The 23,610-nt window shown below is 37.7% G+C and overlaps 1 pseudogene; it reads right to left on the bottom strand.

The window, feature by feature from the left end:
* The window catches only part of LOC147368926 (PR domain zinc finger protein 14-like), a 32,010-nt pseudogene extending 8,944 nt beyond the window's left edge, over positions 1-23,066 (bottom strand).
* Between the last annotated feature and the right edge of the window lie 544 nt (positions 23,067-23,610).

Genomic DNA, 23,610 nt, shown 5'->3' with positions numbered 1-23,610 from the left:
ACTGAAGGTGAGACTCTTAAAGCTATGAGCGAGGGCTTTCAAGAAGATCATATGGGGTGTTCCAAAAGGAGGGGCTCCCTTTTCTGCCTGGGAACCTCCAATGGAAGTTGGTTAACTCCTTACATGCCACCACTCCAAAAATTACTAGAAAGGTCCTTCAGAGGAACAAGCCTCCAAATGACTATAAGGCAAATTGTCTCCTCTTTTTCCACTTTCCAGTTAAACAACCTCCAAGGAGCTCGAAGACCCCAGCTAGCCCAGCCCATCCAATGGCATGGACCCAACCCAGGAAAGGACTGGCAGATGGACTTCACCCAGATGCCAGTTTCTCAAGGGTATAAATACGTACCAGTCATGATAGATACATTCACAGGATGGACTGAAGGCTTTCCCACTCAGACTGAGAAGGCTGAGGAGGTGGTAAAAAAAACTGCTTCATGAAATCATTCCAAGATTTGGTCTGCCCAAGTCGTTATAAAGTGACAATGGGACATCATTTACTTCTAAGGTCACCCAAGGGGTCTCTAAAGCATTGGGCATTCCTTATTGTTTCCAACTGTCTGGAGGCCTCAGTCTTCAGGAAAAGTAGAAAGAGCCAACCAATTCTTAAAATCAGCGATAAAAAAGATAACCCAGGAGACCTCCCTGGGATAGAAGAAGGCTTTACCAACAGCTCTCCTCTTCACCCATATTGCCCCTAAGGAACAGGTTGGTCTTAGTCCTTATGAGATGCTATCTGGGAGACCTGTGGTTTGTGTCAGTGACCTCTTCCTAGATCCAGAGGCTCAGACCCTCTGGTCTTAAACCATGGCCATTGGGCAATTCCAACAGGATATATGCTTGTGTAATGTCAACCAGGACTCAAAAGATTCTAAAGAGCCACCACTATATGCTCCAGGGACTCAAGTCCTAATTAAAGTCTGGAAAGACGGGTCCCCAAAGGCTCAACTCCAGCTCGCGTGGAAGGGCCCCTACCCTGCAATACTTTCTACCCCCACATCAGTCGAGGTACCAGGACACAATTCCTGGATTCACTATTCATGAGTCCAGCCATGGAAGAAAACAGAAGAGGACACTCTACACCTGTGAGGCCCTGGGAGAGCCAAATGCCTGTTCAGAACCAAAAATGAGTGCTATTCTAATGAACACCCCCAAAATTAAGTTTCTAGGGATAGGATTCCTCAGGATAGCTCTAAAGAGCCAACGCAACTTGGCAGGGGTTGTCCTCCAAAATAGGAGATAGATCTGCTGATTCCTAAACAAGGAGGGACTTGAGCCATCATGAATAAGACGTGTTGTTTCTGGGTAAATACCTCCAGCTAAGTTAAAGAAAGTCTCACAGTCCTCAAGAAAAACATTTAGATCCTATGGGATCTCAAAGAATGAGCTGGAGAGTTCTCAGTGTGGGAAAACCAATAAATCACACCCTTTTTTGGCTCCATCTTGAATTTAGAACCAATTGAGAAATAAGACATGGAAGAGAGAATGACAGAGATCAAATACTGGTTTTAGTATTAATAAAGCTAATTAGAGGCTATGACTTTCATTTGCTGACCAAAAGATTTGCTAAAACTTACCAAGGGAAACTTTGAGTTAACCAGATATACTGTTATACTGATATACTGACCCGGAATAACTGTCCTGAGTGGGAAAAAAAGAAAATTAATCCCCAGAGCCCATAGATGTTTAATAGATGAGCTCTGCTAATTAAAATACATGAGTCAATGCCCTTGCCCAGTCAACCACAAACACTTCCTCTGTATGAGGTGGAATAAAGGAAGGGATGAGCAAAGAGGATTGGGTATACAGGGATGAAGAAGGAAGACTGGGTATTATAGGGTTATTGTCACTCTGTATGGAAAAACAAAACCAGAGGAATGGAGGTTCCTTCCTAATACTGCATATTAGTCATTACATGAAACCTCTTTAGAGATGAAGTGCCTATCTAAATGTTGCTGTACGCTATAATCAAGATAGTTTTAACTTAGTGGTCAAAAATCTGTGATAATCCCTTGTGCCTATATAGAAAGTGGTATAATCATCCTTAGAATATAAAAAATGAACTATTAAGACACATTAATCAGCCGTTTGGTGGTCTGTATAAGCATTGAAGTATTAATCATGTCTGCCTTTCAAATAGACTTTATTTAATAATCTGATCCCAAACTTCCAAAAATGTGCATTTCTCCTACAGTTAATACTGAGTAACTCTAAGGTACTATGCAGAAACAACAACCAAAAAAAGCAGTTCTGATATGTACACTCTGCAAACAAGAAAACTTGGCCTTTTTTCCAGGCTAAAATTTAAAAGATATTATTTTAAGGTTGATATGTGAGCAATTGGGAAAGGAAACAGGATCATTAAAGCCAGCATGGCCTCATTAAAACAAGTTATATCAGAGTAACTACAGTTTTTTTTTCCTTTTTTTTTTCCTGACAATGTTACAATTGGTTATAGAACTGCTAAGAACAATAATAATAGAAATAATAATTGGAAGGAAAACAATAAAAATTGCAATGTTCACTTTTCTTTGAGTTCTTGTCACATAAATTAATAGATTTAACCTCGAGAAAAATGCTGCCTAATACATAATAACACCCGGAATAAAATAAGCTATTTTATGACTGTTGCCATTGTTTTAAAAGAAGCTTTAGATAAAATATCCTGGGTGTTTCCCAGGTGGCACAGTGGTAAAAGAATCCGTCTGCCAGTGTAGGAGATGTAAGAGACTCAGATTTGATTCCTGGGCCGGGAAGATCCCCTGGAGTGGAAAATGACAACCCGCTCCAGTATTCTTGCCTGGAAAATTCCAGGACAGAGGAGCTTGGGTGACTACAGTACATGGGATTGCAAAGAGTCAGACATGACTGAGCAACTGAGCACATATACACAGGGTGCTATAGGCTAAATATTTTTGTGCCCCTGAAGTTCAAACATTGAACTCCTACTGCCCAATGTTATAGTTAGTATTAGGGGTCGGCACATTTGAGAGGTGATTAAATCATGGGGGCAGATCCCTCATGAATGAAATTAATGCACTTTGAAAATGAGTTCCCTTGCCTGTTCTGCCAAGTGAAGACAGAGGGAAAAGTTGATAGTCTACAAACTGGAAGGGGGCTTTCACCAGGTACAGAATGTGCCAGCTCCCTGATCTTGGACATCCCAACCTCCACAACTGTAAGAAATAAATTTCTGTTGTTTATAAGTTACCCAGTTTATGATATTTTGTTATAGTTGTCCAAACTATCACATTTTGGAAAGTTTTCAATATTGTCTAAACTGATTAAATGGTGAATTTGTAACTGAGTTGATATCAGAAGAATTTAGTGTAAAGAAATGTTTTCAGCAACATAGAAAATGTCTGTGATCTAGATTTTTTTTTATTAAACATTTTCATTAATGATTTTCTGAAGGCACATCTATATTCATTACTAGAAGAAGTAAAACAGAAGGGTAGCAGATCAGGACCCCAAAGATTTTGTCATTCTAGAATAGGCTAAATGGAATGAAATAAAATACAATAGGTATATTGAAGAATAGTATGCTCAAGTGAAAAAGACACACAGAACACTGTCCATGTGCATTAAGTGGGGAAGCATTAGTTAGCATCAGTGTCAGAGGCTTAGATACTAGATGAAAAGAAAGCTTATTATGAGTCAAAGTGTCAGATGACTTGTCAGTAAAACAAAGCAGCCCTGTGTTTCACCAAATTCGAATTTGTTATATATGTTAGAGGTACAGAATGAGCATCAGTTGAAAGAGGTTGAGGGAAAACCAATTTTTGCTCAGTCACTAAAATTGATCTTTCTAATGATCAGTTGGAGCTAACCAAAAGGGGATGCTCAGCCTTGAGAAATAGTTTAGTCTCAATGTTTGAAGTATTTTCAGCAATAGCTTGAGATCCTGTAGAATCAGAGTTTCATAATCAGAGATAACAAACAGAAGGGGAGGTTTAGAAAATATGAATAGCTAGAACCCTCTCCTTTATAATCTGACCCAACAAGCCTGGGATGAACCCAGGCATCTCATCTGGATTTTCTTTTTTTATTTTCTCACTTTTCTTCTTTTTTCAACAGTGTTCCTGCTGATAACCCAGGCTTGAGTATTTGATCTTGACTATGGATCAAACAAGACTTTCCTAAAGCATTTAACACTCTTGATTGAGATCTGAAACATAAGTATTAAAGAGGAGTAAGACAACTGTTCCAGGCTGATGGAGTAGCACACACTAAAGTTTCGCGATGCAAAAAGCAGAATAGGACAAGTAATTCAGTGAAAGCCAGGGTGGCCAGAAATTGGAGCATGAAGGAGAAAATAGTGAGATGAGACTGAAGAGGTATATAGGAATAAGACCACCTATGGCCTTGTAGCTCTTAGTAATTTTGATATTTGTCTAACAGTGGGAAGCCACTGAACATTACCAAATAGCAGAGCGACATGATTCTCTTATAGTTTTGAATGGATTATTCATATCTTCAGGGTGGTAAGAAGATGAGAGAGGGACAAAAGATGATACCAGAAATTCAGGTAGGAGGCTGTCTCAGAATCAGAGATTCTTAATCTCAATTAAGAGATTAATGTTATCTGGCAAGGTAATAGAGGGAATGAGAAGAAGTAGATATATTCAAAAGATATTTATAAAGTAATGCCACCAGGATTATTCAACATTAAAACAGTACACAACAGTAAAAGGTTGAATATAGGATTGGAATAGTAGGAAATTTCAAGAATGTGTTCATTTATTTATGGAGTCACTACCATTTGCTGGGCATTCTTCAGTAGCTGAGGATATACCAGTGAACAGGATCGACAAGGTCTCTGCTCTTGTGAAGCTTACAGTCCATTGGAAGAGACAAAGAGATAAACAAGAAATGAATAAAATATATGAAAATGATATTTATTTTGAGGAAAATAAAATACAGTGATAATAGTGCCTGAAGAAATATTTTTACTTAGAAGTGTCTAGGGAGTAGGTAAGAGTTAAGTTGACGTATTAATGACAAAAATGACCCAGTCACAAGAAATAGAGTTGGAGTATTCCAGATCACAATAAAAAAGCCAGTGAAGATGCTGTAATTAAAAAAAAAAAAAAGAAAAGAAAACACCTAATATCATCAAGTAAATAAAGGCCACTTTGTCTGGAAACTGGTGAACAAAAGGGTAATAAAAGAAATGAAGTTGGAGAGGCAGGCATGGCTAAATTGTGTCAGACCTGGTGTACCAAATTCAACAATTTACATTTTATGCAGTGCCTAGGAAAAGGCATAAAATTGTTTTGAAAAGCAAGGTGATTAGATTCCATTTGCAGATGGAAGATGGTGGTCGTGACTAGTATGTCATTGATGAAGATGGAGAAAACAAATACACATTTCGGGTTGTTTTTGAGGTAAACAAGGAAGGATTTACTGTTGGATTAGATATTATCAAGAAAGAGATCCCTCTCTATTTTTGGTTGAACAACTGCATAGGTCATGTTCTTAGATGGAAGGAATAGACCTGGGGAGGAATAGATTTTCCAAGGATAGAAGGGAGAGAAAAGAATTTTTGATCATCCAAAATTGGGTTTGTTGTTTTAAGATACCTAGTAAATATCCATGTGTACATGCAATTTTAATGAGGGTTGGGAATATTCTGTCATTTGCACATCTACATAGATAGTGGTTCCATTTATTCAGAAAAGAAATTCTGTCTAAAGTTTAACTGAATGACAACTTGTGGTCCAGTGGGGTGAAAGTGTTAGCGGCTTAGTCACGTCTGCCTCTTAGTGACCCCGTGGACTGTAGCCCACCAGGCTCCTCTGTCCATGGAATTCTCCAGGCAAGAATACTGGAGTGGGTTGCCATTCCCTTCTGCAGGGGATCTTCCTGACCCAGGGATTGAACTCTGTTCTCCTGCATTGCAGGGAGATTCTTTACCATCTGAGCCACTGGGGAAGCCTAGTCCAATGTGACAGTAAGTAACAAAAGCAAAGTATTATAAGCTACTGAATTCATCAGCCACAGCCCTCCTATAGTGCTTTCCTGGAGAAAGAAGACTACTGTTCCTTTGGAGATGTTAACTTACTGTTTCTATTAATTAATTTCTCCTCTAACCTTTATTAGGGCTTCTCAAGTGGCAGAGAATCCACCTGCCAATGCAGGAGACACAAGAAATGCGGGTTTGAGCCATGGGTTGGGAAGATACCCAGAGGAGGAAGTGGCAACCCTCTCGAGTATTCTTGCCTGAAAATTCCATGGACAGAGGTGGGCTACAGTCCATGGGATCACAAAGTCAGATGGCGGAGCACACACACACTCACACTCACATACACACACACACACACACACACCCTTTATTATTTCTTTCCTTCTGCTTACTTTAGTCTCTTTGGTTTCTTAGTGTCTTACGTAGAAGTTTAGGTTATTGATTTGGATCTTCCTTAACATAGGCATATAGCTATACATTTCTTTCTAAGCAATGTATTTGTTGTGTCTTGTTTTCGTTTATCTCAGTGTATTTTCTGATTTCCCTTTTGAGTTCTTTTTTAACCCATTGGTTATTTAGGAGTGTGTTGTTTAAACATATTAATGAGTTTTCCAAATTTTCTCTTACTACTGATTTCTAATTCCGTTCCATTGTGGTAGGAGAACACATTTTGTATTGTTCTAGCCTTTTAAGTTTATTGAGTTTTGGATTATGGCCTAGCATATAGATTATCCTGGAGAATATTAAATCTGCATATATCCTCTTGCTGTTGTGTGGAGTGCTAAATAAATATCTGTTAGATCTAGCTGGCTCAGAGTTGCTAAAGTCTTTTATTTTCTTGTGGGATCTTCTGTCTAGTTGTTTTGGCCTAGTTGTCTGTAGTTATAAGAGAGAACTCTTATAAATTACCCAGCCTACTGGTTTGAAAGTGAAAGTGAAAGTTGCTCAGTCGTGTCCCACTATTTGAGACCCTATGGAATACACAGTCCATGGAATTCTCCAGGCCAGAATACTGGAGTGGGTAGCCTTTCCCTTCTCCAAGGGGTCTTCCCAACCCAGGGATTGAACCCAGGTCTCCCGCATTGCAGACAGATTCTTTACTAACTGAGCCGCAAAGGAAGCCTAAGGATACTGGGGTGGGTAGCCTATACTGCCTCCAGTGGATCTTCCTGACCCAGGAATCAAACCCAGGTCTCCTGCATTCCAGGCGGATTCTTTATCAACTGAGCTTAAATTTCCTCCCAGTTGCCTTTCACTGCAACTTCCACAGATTTTGAGAATGCCCTTAGGCTTGATTTTCTCCAGCGAAATCAGTTCAGGAAGTGATTCAGTGATTCGGAGCTGTTTTACAGTTTGTCCACCCCAGGCAAAATCTCTAACCTTGGGCTCAAGAGTTAAACTGTGAACAGTGGTATGCTTCTCTTTGAGTGACCCTTCTCCCTCTAGGATTGGAATCCTAAGAAGTCAGGGTAGAGGAGACAGAAGTCCTCAGGTGCTTATCTCACCTAACATGGGACTACTGCTTCATGAACCAGGGCAAAGATAAAAAGAGCCTCCACTTTCAGGCTGACAGTATCATGTAGTAAAGACTTTGTACCATGAGTGAGGGCTGCCCCTCAATGACATTCATCCAGGATATAGCTTCAACAACAGGTAGCTAGGGGGTGGGGTGAAATGTCTTACTCTACCCTGAGGGGAAATTGCTTTGTGACAGGGAGCTGGGGACAAGGAGCCCTGTGTTCGAAGCTGCAGCAGTTTGGAATGGAGTCCCCACCTTGCTCATTTGGGAGGTGTAGTAGTGAGTACTCTTCTTCGAATACCACAAACTCTTGTACTTTCATTTAAACCAAAATTTCAAATTTTTCTTTAGTTGATGTTTCTTCATTTACTGTTTGCCTTTAGGTCCATTTCCGTAGTTTCGTTTTTTTAAAAAATGTTTTTGTTCAATATAGTTTTCACTATATTCAATGGGGTGCAGGTCAGCACAGCTTCTCAGTTGTCATGTAGACAGTCAATCTCCAATAATCTCCAAGGTTTTAAGCCCTTTTTAACTGTGGTGTTCAATGTTTATGGCTATAATTCTGTAGGAGTTGTCTGAATAAATGTTGCTTGGCCCTCAGATGAAATAAGAATTCTCTTCTTGGTTAAACAAAGTTAAATTGAATTTGTTTTCAGTCACTTAGCATAAGTCTGGGGTGGTTCATATTATTTGAATTTCTGCCTCATCACCTTAATGGAACTGACACGTATGTGCTTTCTTTCAGTCTTGGTATATTGGCTGGAAAGAGATTTGCAAATTGCAGCCAAAACAGACCTTTCCTTCCTTGATCTAAAATTCTTGCTAAAATTGACTTCTCTTTCTAGATTTTTGTAGTTGATTCCTGCCAAGTGTTTTATTGAGAAAAATAATGCTAAAGTAGGCAAGTTTCTTCTACTTTAGTCCTTGACCATAAACCCGAGGAGTCAATTAAGAATATGTTTGGCTTATTGATAATCAATTGCCCCTACCAAAAATGTGGCTGAATTGCAGGCTCATCTTGCAGGGAGTTAACAGTAGTGTCTTCAAAAAGAAGCCAGCAGCACAATGTCAGAATCATCATGATCACTTGTCCTCTGTCAGGGAGAGTCTCCTCCATACAAGGACCATTGTCACTGAATACATGAGAATGACATCCTGGCTTCAGAGATTGTACAACATAGTAGAGAGAACACTGGAAATCTGTGTTTTCACTCTACATTTGAAATTAACTCTGTGACCTCTAGAAAGTCATTCAAACTTGTAGATCTGTTTCTTCATCTTTGATGTGAAGGTGTTGAGTGAGAGGATCCTGTCAGCCCAGTAGTTTATGATCACATGTAACGTTAGTTGCTGTGGTGGAGCACTGGAAAATAGTACCAATGGCCCCTAAGCACAGACTGGAAAGATATAATATGATAACAAAAAGAATATTTAAACATACACGGGAGTATGGTACATGTTAAATAAACATTATAGAAAATAATTCTCTCATGGACAATTAATTATGTCCTGGATGTAAATCACCTATAAGCTCCAGTTCTCTGTTTAGCTTTCATTACTAACAACTAGTTAAATTATCAGAGAAGTCACTTTCCCAATTACAAAATGTGAGGTCTGAGGAAATCCCCAATTTAGGGGGACAGAGAGTCCTGATAAGGCATAACATTTCAGAATATGCAAGTAAACTGAGGTATGTAATTGTAGTGACTTAGAAGCAGAATTTTAATTCAAGAATCTAAATGCAGTGAAACACCTAGCTACAGCGTCATTCAATACCAACACCTTAGCCAATAACACATTTAAAATGAAGCAGCAAAAAGAATTGATTTCTAACTGCAACTACCTTGGGTTTCTCTTTGATTGGTTTAGTGGAGCAGGTACCACAGAATCAAACAAATAATTGCCGACATCCTCAATGAGCAGCTTCCTGTACCTCCAAGCTGTCAGAAGTGGAAATAGTTGCTCTTATGGGTAATGGCATATATGGAACCATTTGTCTGCTTTGAAAGCTTTATGAATCATTTTCAAGTGCTTTCCTTGATACTTTGTGATACCGGCTATTACAGCTGTTCTCTCCTTGTTGACTTCCTTTTCTGTGCTCATTTTAACATGCGACTAAGTGTACTAAGTGTGCCATAGTAAGTCACTTTTCATAATTAGGTTAAGAGGAAACCATTTTAGTGCTTTTCCTGTAATTTATTTTCTGAATAATATGAGAGAGAGATTTGAATGTGGTACAAATTTTTTAGATGTTAAAAGCCAGTGTAGTTGACTCATGCAGTTAGAGGAATTTGATGCTAGGATCTAATATAAAACTTTTTATTGCATGTATACTATAATTTACATAACAAAAACATTTTTGTGGAACTATTATCTATCTTATAATACCCTAAGAGCTTATAAGCAATTAAACAAGGACAGAAATAAATGAGCTAGAAACAATGAGTAAAGCCTATCTTTTAAAATAGAAACTTGCCAACATCTGTATTTTGTTTTGAGTATCTGCCCTATATGCTGCAGGAAAAATACCCCACTCATTTGGAAGTAAAATCCTGAGTCAAGTTGATTATTCACTGTATATGTTTTTTTAATAGTACTTTTATTTTTTTTTAAGTTAATAGTTTGAATTCAGTTAAGTTAGTATGTTCTGAGTATGAAAAAAGAAAGAGAATGAAAGTGAAGTCACTCAGTCATGTCCAACTCTTTGAGACCCCATGGACTGTAGCCTGGCAGGCTCCTCTGTCCATGGGATTTTCCAGGCTAGAATACTGGAGTGGGTTGCCATTTCCTTCTCCAGGGGATCTTCCCAACCAAGGAATCAAACCCAGGTCTCCAGCATTGGAGGCAGGCTCTACTATCTGAGCCACCAGGGAATCCCATTCTGAGTATGAAGGCACACTTTTTTGTGTCTGCAGAAATTCAAAATATATAGACTAATGTAAAGATACAGTTCCATTGGCCTATAAGATCAAATGTCTAAAAATGGAGTTTTAACATGTTTTATAATAAAGCTCTAGACTGCCTTACTGCAGGCAACTCATTCTAGATGCTTTCAGGAAATTCAGTTCATTTCAAGGATTTCTTGGCCAAATTTAAATTCAGTCCTTCTTCTGTTAAATTTATTCCTACGTCTTTTATTGTTTCTGATGCTGTTGTAAATAGAATAGTTTCCCTAATTGTTATTTTTATTATTCTGGGAGTCATTCTTGGTGGTCTTAGACCCAACTCATTCAGTTCTTTGAATGTTAATTTGATTATTTTCATTAAACCCCTTCCTTTTTAAATACCTTGAGTGATATCTATTCCCAGCAGTGAATTCTAAATGATAAATGATGGCATTGTTGTGTTGTAATTCATGAGTGATATTAGATTAATCTGTAATATTGAGAAGATGTTGACTTGTAGGAATTTGGATTCTATCTCACTTAAGACAATGGGAAAATAACAGCCCATTGATTTCATGCATATGTGTTAAGTATTGCCTGGAAGATGTGACGTGAAGAAACTTATTTCAAGATGCAGACAGTATCATATCAAACCAGTGGTAAAATTCATTTAAATGTTTTTAAATGGACCTATGTTGGAAGAATTTAATCATGTGGCAACTATTCTCATATGTCCTGTGAATACAAGGAATGTTTATACTCTTTGATGTTTAGGAAAAGACTGGATGCTGTAAATTGAAGACACTTGATCTTATAAATAAGCTTAGGAAAGCTGAACTTACTTGAAGATGAAACAGCTGTTTGGCTATATAGGATAATTTCAAATCTTTCACTTTATACTAAGAGAAAAATATAGAATGAAAGGTTAGAAATCCAAAGCTGTATTTTATTTAGTTAAAACATTTTACAGGCCAGATAATTTTAAGCTAAAAAGTTGGATCACATTGTGCTCAGGAGCTTTCCCTACCATGCTTCAGGAGTTTTTATAAGATATCTAGTAGATTTAATGACAGGCTTCCCTTGCAGCTCAGATAGTAAAGAATCTGCCTGCAATGCAGGAGAACTGAGTTCAATCTCTGGGTCAGGAAGATCGCCTGCAGAAGGGAATGGCAATGTACACTCCAGGATTCTTGCCTAGAGAATTCCATGGACAGACAAGCCTGACAGGCTACAGTCCACAGGGTCCCAAAGAATCAGACATGACTGACTATTACTTACACATATGTTTATCCTTAAAATGTGGAAACTGTCAGATTTCATTTTCTTGGGCTGCAAAATCAATGTGGATGGTGACTGTAGCCACAAAATTAAATGATGCTAGCTCCTTGGAAGAATAGCTATGACAAACCTAGACAGTGTATTAAAAAGCAGAGACATCACTTTGCCAACAAAGTTCCATACAGTCAAAGCTACAGTTTTTCCAATAGCTGTGTATGGATGTGAGAGTTAGACCATAAAGAAGGCTGAGCACCAAAGAACTGATCCTTTTGAACTGTGGTGTTGGAGAAGACTCTTGAGAGTCCCTTGGACTGCAAGATCAAACCAGTTAATCCTAAAGGAAATCAACCCTGAATATTCATTGGAAGGACTGATGTTGAAGCTGAAGCTCCAATACTGTGGCCACCTGATATGAAGAGCCGACTCACTGGAAAAGATCCTAATGCTAGGAAAGATTGAGTACAAGAGAAGGGGATGGCAGAGGATGAGATGGTTGGATTCCATCACTTACTCAATGGAAATGAGTTTGAGCAAACTGCGGGAGATGGTGAAGGACAGGGATGCTGCAGTTCATGGAGTCACAGTCAGACATGACTTAACAACTGAACAACAACCAGTTATCCTCTGGTTATAGTCTTCTTTTATTTTTTTTTAATCCTGTCTTCTCATTCATGTACAAATGTTGATAAGATTGGTGAGGTTATCATTTATGTTGCATACTAAAGTTTCTATTAACATACTTTTTAAAGCAAAAAATAACAGTCAAATATCAGTTTTAGGATCTCAGATGTTTCTCAAAGGGAAAGAATGGTATTAAATCTTAAGACAGTTTTTAAAAAGTACTAACTAAAATGGTATGAATATTAGCTTGATTTTTATACCACTTATGACCTGTAAAAGATTTGATTGACCTGCCTTTTTAAACATGAATCAGAAAAGCAGAGAACATAAACTGTAAATATGTTTGTGTTTACAGAGAACATAATCATGTAAACATGATTTACAGTGTTGTGTTAGTTTCAGGTGTATAGAAAAGTGATTCAGTTTTCATATTATTTTCCCTTATTGTTTATTTCAGAATATTGAGTATGGTTCCCTATGCTATGTAGTAGGTCCTTGTTTGTTATCTATTTTATATATAGTAATATGTATATATTAATCCCAAACTCCTAATGTATTCATCCCCTCTTCTCTCTTTCGTAACTATAAGTTTGTTTTCTCTATCTATGGGTCTATTTCTGTTTCGTATATAAGTTCGTTTTTATCATGTTTTTTAATATTCCACATGGAAAAGGTATCATGGTATTTGTCCTTGGCTTACTTCACTTAATATGATCATCTCTAGGTTCATCCATGCTGCAAATGGCAGTATTTCATTTAGTTTAATGGCTGAGTAATATTCCATTGTGTAAATACACCACATCGCCTTTATTCACCCCTTGAGGGTCATTTAGGTTGTTTCCACATCTTGGCTATTGTAAATAGTGCTGCAGTGAACACTGAGGTGCATGTATCTTTTCAAATTACAGTTTTATCCAGATTCATGCTTGAAGGATCACAGGGTAACTCTAATTTTAGTTTTTAAGGAAGCTCCATACTATTATCCATAGTGGCTATAGCAATTTATATTCCCATGAACAGCATGAGGAGTTTTCTCTGATACATGTTATGAGATCCTGGTTAAGGACCTGTAAAACTTGCAAAAATGTGGACCCCCCCCCCAACCCCCCAATACTGAGTCCTCCTGGACTTCTAAACTATAAAACTTGTCCACTCTGAGCCTCTCGCAATTTGTCAGCTACAGTTATTTTCCTATCAGAAACTGGTTCCCAGAGAGGTTTCAGCTCATGAGTTCTACTCATGTGAGTTGTGATTCTCTGTATGTTCTTGTTAGTCTCTCCAGTTTTGAGAGCAGCAGTTTGCCTGGTGACCTCACTTCTCTTATGGCTCTAAGAATAAGTTTTGAATTTTCAGTGTTCATCTTTTTACTTCTTATAATGGAGTGGCAAGTTCTAAACTCACTACATGAGAAATCAGAGCCTGTATCATATTTGAAATCCTCAGATTTGGGATCTTTTTGTGAAGATTTGATTGATAGAGTGAGCTCCTGATAAGGTAGTTTTGTTAACCGTAGCCTAAGTTTCCAGGGAAAAAAAAAAAGGAAAAAAGAAGCCAAGAAGCAGTGAACAATTATGTCAAGCAGGAAAGGCGTTGCTAGTTTTCAGAATGGCAGAAGGAGTGTGAAGTTTGGGGTTCTCTGAGTAATCCGCATACACCTGCATGTCTCCATTTTAATACCAAGGATGCCACTCTTCCAACCATCGTTCTGATTCTCCCATAAGATCCCAGGTGATATTTCAAATTAAGTTGATATAATTTAGCAGTTTACAAAAAAATAGGATTTTTTTGTTTTTGTTTTTATTTACTTAAGCACTGTGAAAGAAAGAAATTTGGAGGTTTGTTTCTTATCGCTCTATTTGTCAGTGTGTTTCTGTACTCTCTCCAGTATAGAGAGGAAGAGCCTTGTTCCTTTTTTACTGTTCATAGGTAGCAATTACAAGGTCTAAAAGTCTTATTACGGGTTGCCAGAGTTGCATGACCAAGTGTTAATTCTCATTTCCTTCAAGTTCTGCTTTCTTCTGAAACTCTTGGTACCAATTACTACATAAGTGAATTTTCTTCATTTCAAATGGCACAACCTGTTATAGGTAGTTCAAATGGAAAATAATGTCATTTTCAGATCAGGCTATATGTCAGGACTGAACAGTCAGATTTGGAGGCGTTGTAAGGAGCAGCATGGACAAATTATTTCATGGAGGAAATCCTGCTATCCCATTGGACACAATGTGATATCAGTTGGAGCCTTCCTGCTATCACCTAAGAATACAGTCACCAGAGTGTGTCTTTGTATTCTCAGCTCTTGATGTTTAAACTTCTGCTTTTTCTCTCACTGAAGACTGGTGAAGACTGGTCTTCTCTGCCAGCCTATTAGAAGGTTTTGACTGCTTCTGCACATTGTCTATTTCCAGGTCTTATAAGGCTGTATCTGTATGGCAGAGCCTGCATCACATACATGGCTGAAAGGGAGTGAGTTGGGGATTTCTGCTTTGGGGATACAGATTCAGAGACAAAAAACTCTCCAAGCATAAAAGGGATGTACAAAAGGTTTAAAGCAGTTGAAAAGCATAATATTTGTCTCCTGTATGTACCATTTTCTAACATAAAATTAGCTACTCAGGATATTATTCTTCATCATGACTTTCTTGTACAGCTCTCCCCATTCTGCTCCCCTGTAGTTTGTAGATGGTGAGAAGAGGAAGATAAGAGTTATCCTCCTTTTTTTCTTGATGAGAAGAGGATAAGAATTTATCTCTAAGACTGTTCACCATATACATCTAATTATTTGTTGCAGTAACTCTACTTTCTTTTTAAAGTATTCTTAAAATTTAAGACTTCCCTCATCCATTTTGGACCAATTATTTTTCAGGCTTATTGCCCAGCTGTCTTTCCTCACATTTCTTCCATTTGCTCTTGTGGTCCTGTGTCTGTCATGTTCCTTTCTGTCCTATCCTGTATCTGTCCTGTTTCTTGGATTTTGTATACCTTCTATCTTGGATATCTGCTTTTATAGAATGTACTCAATAAGTTTCCTCAAAGAGTACTTGGGAGGGAAACTTTCTGAATTCTTAATATGTCTTGAAATAATTTCATTTTTCCCTTTAACTTGATTAAAAATTTGTCTTTTTATAAAATTCTAGATACAAAATTCTTTTCCCTCAGAGCTGCTAGAGAAGAGAGACAACATAAATTATATACATTTATATACACATACATACCTATATATACATATACATATTTATCACAGGTAATTGGCTTACATAATCAGACTGGTTAAATAGTCTTTTTAAAATGGTATCTGTCTTCACATCTATTACTAGAGCTTGAAGTTCATAGTCAGGCAGTTAGGAAGGGAAAATCACAAGTGTGAGGTGGAACCCGGTGAAAAAGTGCTGAAACCCCTGGAAGATGGACTGAAACTCATGTCCATTCTTGTTGTCTCTGATGTTAGTGAAAATTGTATCCTGCAGAAGGGATTATAGAGCTAAATACACACCTGGCCAAAACCCAGAAAAAAACTGAAGATGAATCCAGAAAAAGTAGAGAATTGGAGGTTAAATTCCTGCCTTGTACCTTTGAGATGAACCAGCCAATCAGCTATATGAGTAAGTTACAAAATAGCTGCCTGTGTTCCTAGTTCTTTCCAGTCTTGAAAGAGTCTTCTTCTGGTTTGCCCTAATAGGAAACTTACAAAAAGGAGAATTCTGGGTAATACAGTTTTCATCTTAGCCAAGTGACCCATTACATAGCCATCACAGTTTCCCCCAAAAGATAAATAATTTATCCTGAACTTTTATCCACCACAGGTAGAAAAAAGAACTTAGCAAAAGGCCATTAATATGATTTCTCCACATGTCTAGCAGAATAGTTAATGCCAAAGTTTTCTGTATGGATTTGTTTAATTCTGGCTTTTAAAATATTCATCAATGGAAATCTTTTTTGTTGAATCCTTTTTTGTATCAGTAACTTTTGAATTATACAGCTTCCATTGGTTCAAAACCTTGAGCAAAACCAGGTTGTTAGCATACAAAATTTTTCTGCTTTTTATTTGCTGTGGTAGAAGAGCCATCTTTTGATTTATCTAAAAGTGTCATCACATTATTATCAGATAATTTAAAATCACATTAAATTACAATCTCTTTAGTTAAGATACTAGTCCTGATTTTTCCTGCTCTGATGGTGTCATAAGCACCAAGACTTTGTAGAAGTATTGATAATTAGACTCACAGCTGGGTCTTGTCAACACAATCAAAGACTAATAAAAGTGAATTAAAGCCGAAAGCAATGGTTGGAATGGTTCTGGAATCATTCTGCTACTGCTCATATAGCCAAAACCATTACGTGGTGCTCCAAATGTGTAGTCCAAAATGGAAGGGAAATGAGACTCAGCTGGTTTTCAAGACACACGGGGGGCTTGGTGAAAGCATTGTAAACGAACCAGTGGACTAGTGGAGTCTATCACAAAATGTAAGACATTTTTTCCTAAAACAAAGGACCTGGCAGAGGAAGTGCCAAAATTGCTGTTCTTTAATAATGAGATGGAGCTGATAGTTTGTTCAATTTACACATCAATTTGTTCAAAAGCGTTTTCTGAAAGGCAAGAATGTTTGAATACTAATCACTACTATTTGGAAGGTGCCTAAATCTTCAGTCAGAGTGTACTGTGAGGAGATTAAAATGTTCTTAATTTGGTAAAGGCTGAATTTACATTAGTGGATTTGGAAAATAAAATGTATTCTCCTATGGATAAGGCTGTCATTGAAATATCAACATGATTATTTTAAGGCCTTGACTTGTCACCTCTTGTGTTGGTTTTGATGCCAAAAAAATAAAAAAAAAAAACAAATTTGAGTTACCCCTTGCCCTGTAGGTTCTAGATAGATTTAATTGTACAAAAAATAACTTGTATGCTTTTACAAAAGTGATTTTATGGCTCATTCTCTCAAGAGAACTATTTTAGTTGGTATTATGAAGCTAAATTTCTTGGAAAGTCTCTGACTATGCTAACATAGTAACTAATACATTTGTTTAGGGGGAAATAGAGCAAACCAGGTGTTAAGCTACATTCAAAATAGCTAGTGGAGAATGGGAACTTTAGTATATTTACCCTCACCAGACTAATTAGAAACTATATTTTATTTATTTCAGTATTTTTATGGGTAACTCTTTTCTTATAAATTTATGATTCAGATGGATGGAGTGTCTCTAGAGGGGGTTCAGGATGTCACCAAATCAATTTGAATTTTATAAATACATTTATACTATTAAAGGTATAATTTAAAACATAAATGTGCTATGTAGCATGGTTTAGCATATTAAAGATGATCAGTATGCTAATTTTATGATAGATTTATTCATATTTATGCAGTTTTCAAGGACAAAAATCTTTTCTTGCCAATTCTTCTTAACTGAAGAATATCCTAAGATTTCAAGATAGATGATTAAAAACATTGTACCATAACCATCCATTTGCCCATGTGAGTAAGTCCAAATTTTAAATGCCTGTGTTCATCAAAAACTCACCTTGTCATTTCATTTACTTTCTGAATAAGTAAGTAGTATCGATATATCCTACATTGTTAAATAATATTAATAAAATTTTGCTTTTTTCTCTTGATTTTTGGGATCCCACTCAACATTTTTTCTAAAATAGGATTTATGCTGGTGGGGACTGAAAATTTATATTTCAAACTCTGTTAATGTTGAGTAAGTCACTTATTCCTTTTTGTGCTCTGGACAAGAAAAAGCCTCTCTTCCTGATTCCTTATGCCTTCATGGCACTGGTTATACCCTCCATAATAAACTATAGCCCTTTACATCCTTTATAGCTATACAGTAGTAGGCCAGCTAACCAGGGCTAGCAAATCAGTTTTGAATAACTGAGAGCGTTAGTGAAGAGGGGAGGCCATATTAACCTGAGAGCTCTTTTGCGTAGGCATAGGCATCCACCCAGTGCCCACAGAAAAGTCAGGAGATTGGAAATTGCCCTCTCTACCATGCAGGTGTGCAAATGATTATCAGTTGCCACTTGAGTCACACAAAATATCAACTGCTTTTCTAAATACTACTTTCACATAAATGAAACCATAAGGGCCTTGAGAGAGGATTTCCTCATACCTTTCCAACCCCAGGACCTAGATGAAAAAATACTGCTTCCACGGAACGGCAGATCAGAAGACTTCTGGTTGAGGGAGAAGGAGGAAAATCACTTGGTTTCAGGCTCTGCCATAAACAAAAAAGAAATCTGTTCAATTAGAGCAGGAAATCTTGTGTCCAAAACCCAGCACAAATACAAGAGCTCAGTTCAGTTCAGTTCAGTCACTCAGTCGTGTCCGACTCTTTGCGACCCCATGAATCGCAGCATGCCAGGCCTCCCTGTCCATCACCAACTCCCGGAGTTCACTCAGACTCACATCCATCAAGTGAGTAATGCCATCCAGCCATCCCATCCTCTGTCATCTCCTTCTCCTCCTGCCCCCAATCCCTCCCAGCATCAGAGTTTTTTTCCAGTGAGTCAACTCTTCGCATGAGGTGGCCAAAGTACTGGAGTTTCAGCTTTAGCATCATTCCTTCCAAAGAAATCCCAGGGCTGACCTTCAGAATGAACTGGATGGATCTCCTTGCAGTCCAAGGGACTCTCAAGAGTCTTCTCCAACACCACAGTTCAAAAGCATCAATTCTTTGGTGCTCAGCTTTCTTCACAGTCCAACTCTCACATCCATACAAGACCAATGGAAAAACCATAGCCTTGACTAGACGGACCTTTATTGACAAAGTAATGTCTCTGCTTTTGAATATGCTGTCTAGGTTGGTCATAACTTTCCTTCCAAGGAGTAAGCATCTTTTAATTTCATGGCTGCAGTCACCATCTGCAGTGATTTTGGAGCCCCAAAAAATAAAGTCTGACACTGTTTCCACTGTTTCCCCATCTATTTGCCATGAAGTGATGGGACCAGATGCCATGATCTTCGTTTTCTGAATATTGAGCTTTAAGCCAACTTTTTCAGTCTCCTCTTTCACTTTCATCAAGAGGCTTTTTAGTTCCTCTTCACTTTCTGCCATAAGGGTGGTGTCATCTGCATATCTGAGGTGATTGATATTTCTCCCGGCAATCTTGATTCCAGCTTGTGCTTCTTCCAGCCCAGCATTTCTCATGATGTACTCTGCATAGAAGTTAAGTAAGCAGGGTGACAATATATAAGAGGTGACATACTCCTCTTCCTATTTGGAACCAGTCTGTTGTTCCATATCTAGTTCTAACTGTTGCTTCCTGAACTGCATATAGGTTTCTCAAGAGGCAGGTCAGGTGGTCTGTTATTCCCATCTCTTTCAGAATTTTCCACAGTTTATTGTGATCCACACAGTCAAAGGCTTTGGCATAGTCAATAAAGCAGAAATAGATGTTTTTTCTGGAACTCTCTTGCTTTTTCCATGATCCAGCGGATGTTGGCAATTTGATCTCTGGTTCCTCTGCCTTTTCTAAAGCCAGGTTGAACATCTGGAAGTTCACGGTTCACGTATTGCTGAAGACTGGCTTAGAGAATTTTGAGCATTATGTTACTTGTAGTTTTAGCATTCTTTGGCATTGCCTTTCTTTGGGATTAGAATGAAAACTGACCTTTTCCAGTCCTGTGGCCACTGCTAGTTTTTCCAAATTTGCTGGCATATTGAGTGCAGGACTTTCACAACATCATCTTTCAGGATTTGAAATAGCTCAACTGGAATTATATCACCTCCACTAGCTTTGTTAGTAGTGATGCTTCCTAAGGCCCACTTGACTTCACATTCCAGGATGTCTGGCTCTAGGTGAGTGATCACACCATTGTGATTATCTGGGTCATGAAGATCTTTTTGTACAGTTCTTCTGTGTATTCTTGCCACCTCTTCTTAATATCTTCTGCTTCTGTTAGATCCATACCATTTCTGTCCTTTATTGTGCCCATCTTTGCATGAAATGTTCCCTTGGTATCTCTAATTTTCTTGAAAATATCTCTAGTATTTCCCTCTATTGTTTCCCTCTATTTCTTTGCATTGATTGCTGAGGAAGGCTTTCTTATCTCTCCTTGCTATTCTTTGGAACTCTGCATTCAGATGGGTATATCTTTCCTTTTCTCCTTTGCTTTTCGCTTTCCTTCTTTTCACAGCTATTTGTAAGGCCTCCTCAGACATCCATTTTGCCTTTTTGCATTTCTTTTTCTTGGGGATGTTCTTGATTCCTGTCTCCTGTATAATGCCACGAACCTCCATCCATAGTTCATCAGGCACTCTATCATATCTAGTCCCTTAAATCTAGTTCTCCCTTCCACTGTATAATCATAAGGGATTTGATTTAGGTCATACCTGAATGGTCTAGTCGTTTTCTCCATTTTCTTCAATTTCAGTCTGAATTTGGCAATAAGGAGTTCATGATCTGAGCCATAGTCAGCTCCTGGTCTTGTTTTTGCTGACTGTATAGAGCTTCTCCATTTTTGGCTGCAAAGAATATAATCAATATGATTTCGGTGTTGACCATCTGGTGATGTCCATGTGTACAGTCTTCTCTTGTGTTGTTGGAAGGGAGTGTTTTCTATGACCAGTGTATCCTCTTGGCAGAACTCTATATAGAACTGTTGAAACACAGGCCTTAATGACTCATTAAAGCAGATGGGTTTAATTGACATTTACAGAGCATTCCATCCAAAAGCAGCAGAATACAATATTCTTTTCAAGTGCACGTGAAACATTCTCTAGGATAGATCACATGCTGAGCCATAAAGCAAGCTTAGGTAAATTTAAGAAAACTGAAATCACATCAAGTATCTTTACTGACCACAGTGCTATGAGATCAGAAATTACAACTGTACTTTAAAAACAAAAAACAGAAACACATGGAGGCTAAACAGTATGCTACTAAAACAACAAATGGATCACTGAAGAAATCAAAAAATAACCTAGAGACAAATGAAAATGAAAACATAATGATCCAAAATCTGTGGGATGCAGCAAAAGCAGTGCTAAGAAGGGAGTTTATAGCAATATGATCTTAGGAAATAAGAAAAAATTCCAAATAAAAAACTAACCTTATACCTAAAGCAACTAGAGAAAGACGACCAAACAAAATACACAGTTTACAGAAGGAAAGAAATCATAAAGATCAGAGCAAGGAAAAATAAATGAAATAAGAGACAAAACAGTAGAAAAAGATCAATGAAACTAAAAGGTAGTTCATTGAAAAGATAGACAAAACAGATAAAACTTTAGCAGGTTCATCAAGAAAGCACTAGGGAAGATAAAATCAAGGTAAATATAAAAGACATTTTTCTTCTCATTACTGTGAAAGGTAATTAACAATTTAAAAGTTTAAAAAGAACAATGTATGTGAGGGCTATGTAATAAGAGTGAATGGGTATTTTGTTTAGTAGCAAGATTATTAATATGTTAGCTGGTTGCTCCACCCCATGTAATTGCCCCAGATTTCAAATCCTCAGTGAGGCTTTGAATAGTTAAAATTTTATTGGATTTTAGTTGATTTTCAATGTTGCATTAGCTTCAGGTATACAGCAAGTGGGTCAGTTACACATATACTTATATCCACTTTTTGATTCTGTTCGCATATAACTCATTACAGACTATCAGGTACAGTTTCCTGTGCTCTATCAGTTCTTATCAGTTAACCTGTTTTATATATAGTAGTGGGTAGGTTTATCAACCAATCTTTATTTGTCATATGAATAATTACAGCCTTAACTACTCTTTGTAGCACTTCTTCCCCTAAGAATTTTGTTATTAAGATATCTTCAATATAGTGTGTTGAATTGTTTTGGATAATTATCAATTGCAAATTGTTGCCTACTTGATTATGATAGCATACTGATAAAGTCAAATAACCCTGTGGCAAAACATACATGTATATTGAACACCATTTAATAAAAATCCATACTGTGTTTGGAGGGACTCTGAGACAGAAATGGAAAAAAAAAGATAATTGTCAAACCTGCTTAGTATATCTACCAACTTGCCCTGTTGTGCTTCTTTTGTAGTCTTTATTATGTGACTACAACTGAATTAACAGGAACCACTGTGATTCATCCCTGTAGTCTACCTCCTGTCTCCAGAAGGTGCCTTGAGTTCCGACAATACAGGACTGTTAGAGAGTTTTTGGAATCAGTATTCTACTTCCAGGCATTTTCCCAGTTAGGGCAGTTATCTGTTGTTCTCATCTGAAAATCCATATTTCGTACACAAGGAACTTGGAATAAAGTCATTAGCATGTTTCTAAGGAGATCAAGTGCCCCTTCTCCATTTGCTACTGTGGAGTAACGCACATATCTCTGCTTTATCCTTGCTTCCTTCCTCCATGTCTCCCCTCTTTACCCCTTCTTCGCCTTAATCTTTCCTTTTCTCTCTCTACTCTCTCTCGTTTGCTCTTTCCTCTCTGTGTCTCATCATTCTAGTACAGTGGGTAAACTTTGAGATACCAGTCTGAAGATCCCTGGCAGACACAGGGAAATCTCACCAGTTCCCCCCCACCCCCGCCCCATATCCAGCTGTTGTACATGCATGAAGCTATGGCTTTGTCCTTCATTCTCTCCTTTTCATCTGTAACTAGAAGGATGAAACCAAATGATGTATTTTTCATATAACAAGGGTACAAATTTTTTTTTTTTTTCCTTTTTCTTTCTCTTTGCCAAACACTAACACCTTTCCTACATGCTAGTGTAATTTTCTTTGGCAAGTTTAAGCTCTGGTTTGCACTTAGCTGCACACTTTCAGATGTATTTTTGTCACGGAAGTGTGGTTTCGCTTTAGAGAGACCATCCATCCTAGTGATCAGGAGCTGAGGCCGGGACCCCGTTTTTCTATTCCAGCTCTTTCTGGAGCATTTTCAGCAGTTTTATTCCTCACTTATTATTTGTCTGCATTCTGCCAAGAGTTTTAGAAACTATTGTCAAAAATTTATTTAACTCCCAGGACACCATAGAACATAGTCTGTGTTGTGATGTCCATTTTGTACTTGGATGAGTTAAGTAAGTTGCTGAAGATCACACAGTCAATAGAAGATTTTAGGGGAAATGGCATTTTTGTCCCCGAAAATCCATTTACCTCTCTCTAGTAATCGAATTTAACTTTCAGATCATGTAATTTTTAAGCTCTGTAAGCCTGTCATCTTCATGGCTGGATTTTACTCTTGGGAGAATATGGAGCTTTAACCATTTTCCAGCAAATAAACAAAATCATAGTGGGAAAGAGAGAGAAACATGCCAAATGGTGAAGAAAATTCAGTCTTGTTAACCCTATTTGATCCCTGAATTCAGCTAACCCTAACTCCCTCCGGGACTTGTTTTTAGCTTTTTGAATATAACTGA

The sequence above is a fragment of the Bos grunniens genome, chromosome 7 (genome assembly GCF_055505025.1).
Source record: "Bos grunniens cultivar Pamir isolate PY7600 chromosome 7, Bosgru_T2T1.0, whole genome shotgun sequence".
NCBI classification, from domain to species: domain Eukaryota; kingdom Metazoa; phylum Chordata; class Mammalia; order Artiodactyla; family Bovidae; genus Bos; species Bos grunniens.
The sequence above is the reverse complement of the archived record's forward strand: the minus strand, read 5'-3'. Positions and strand labels throughout refer to the sequence as shown.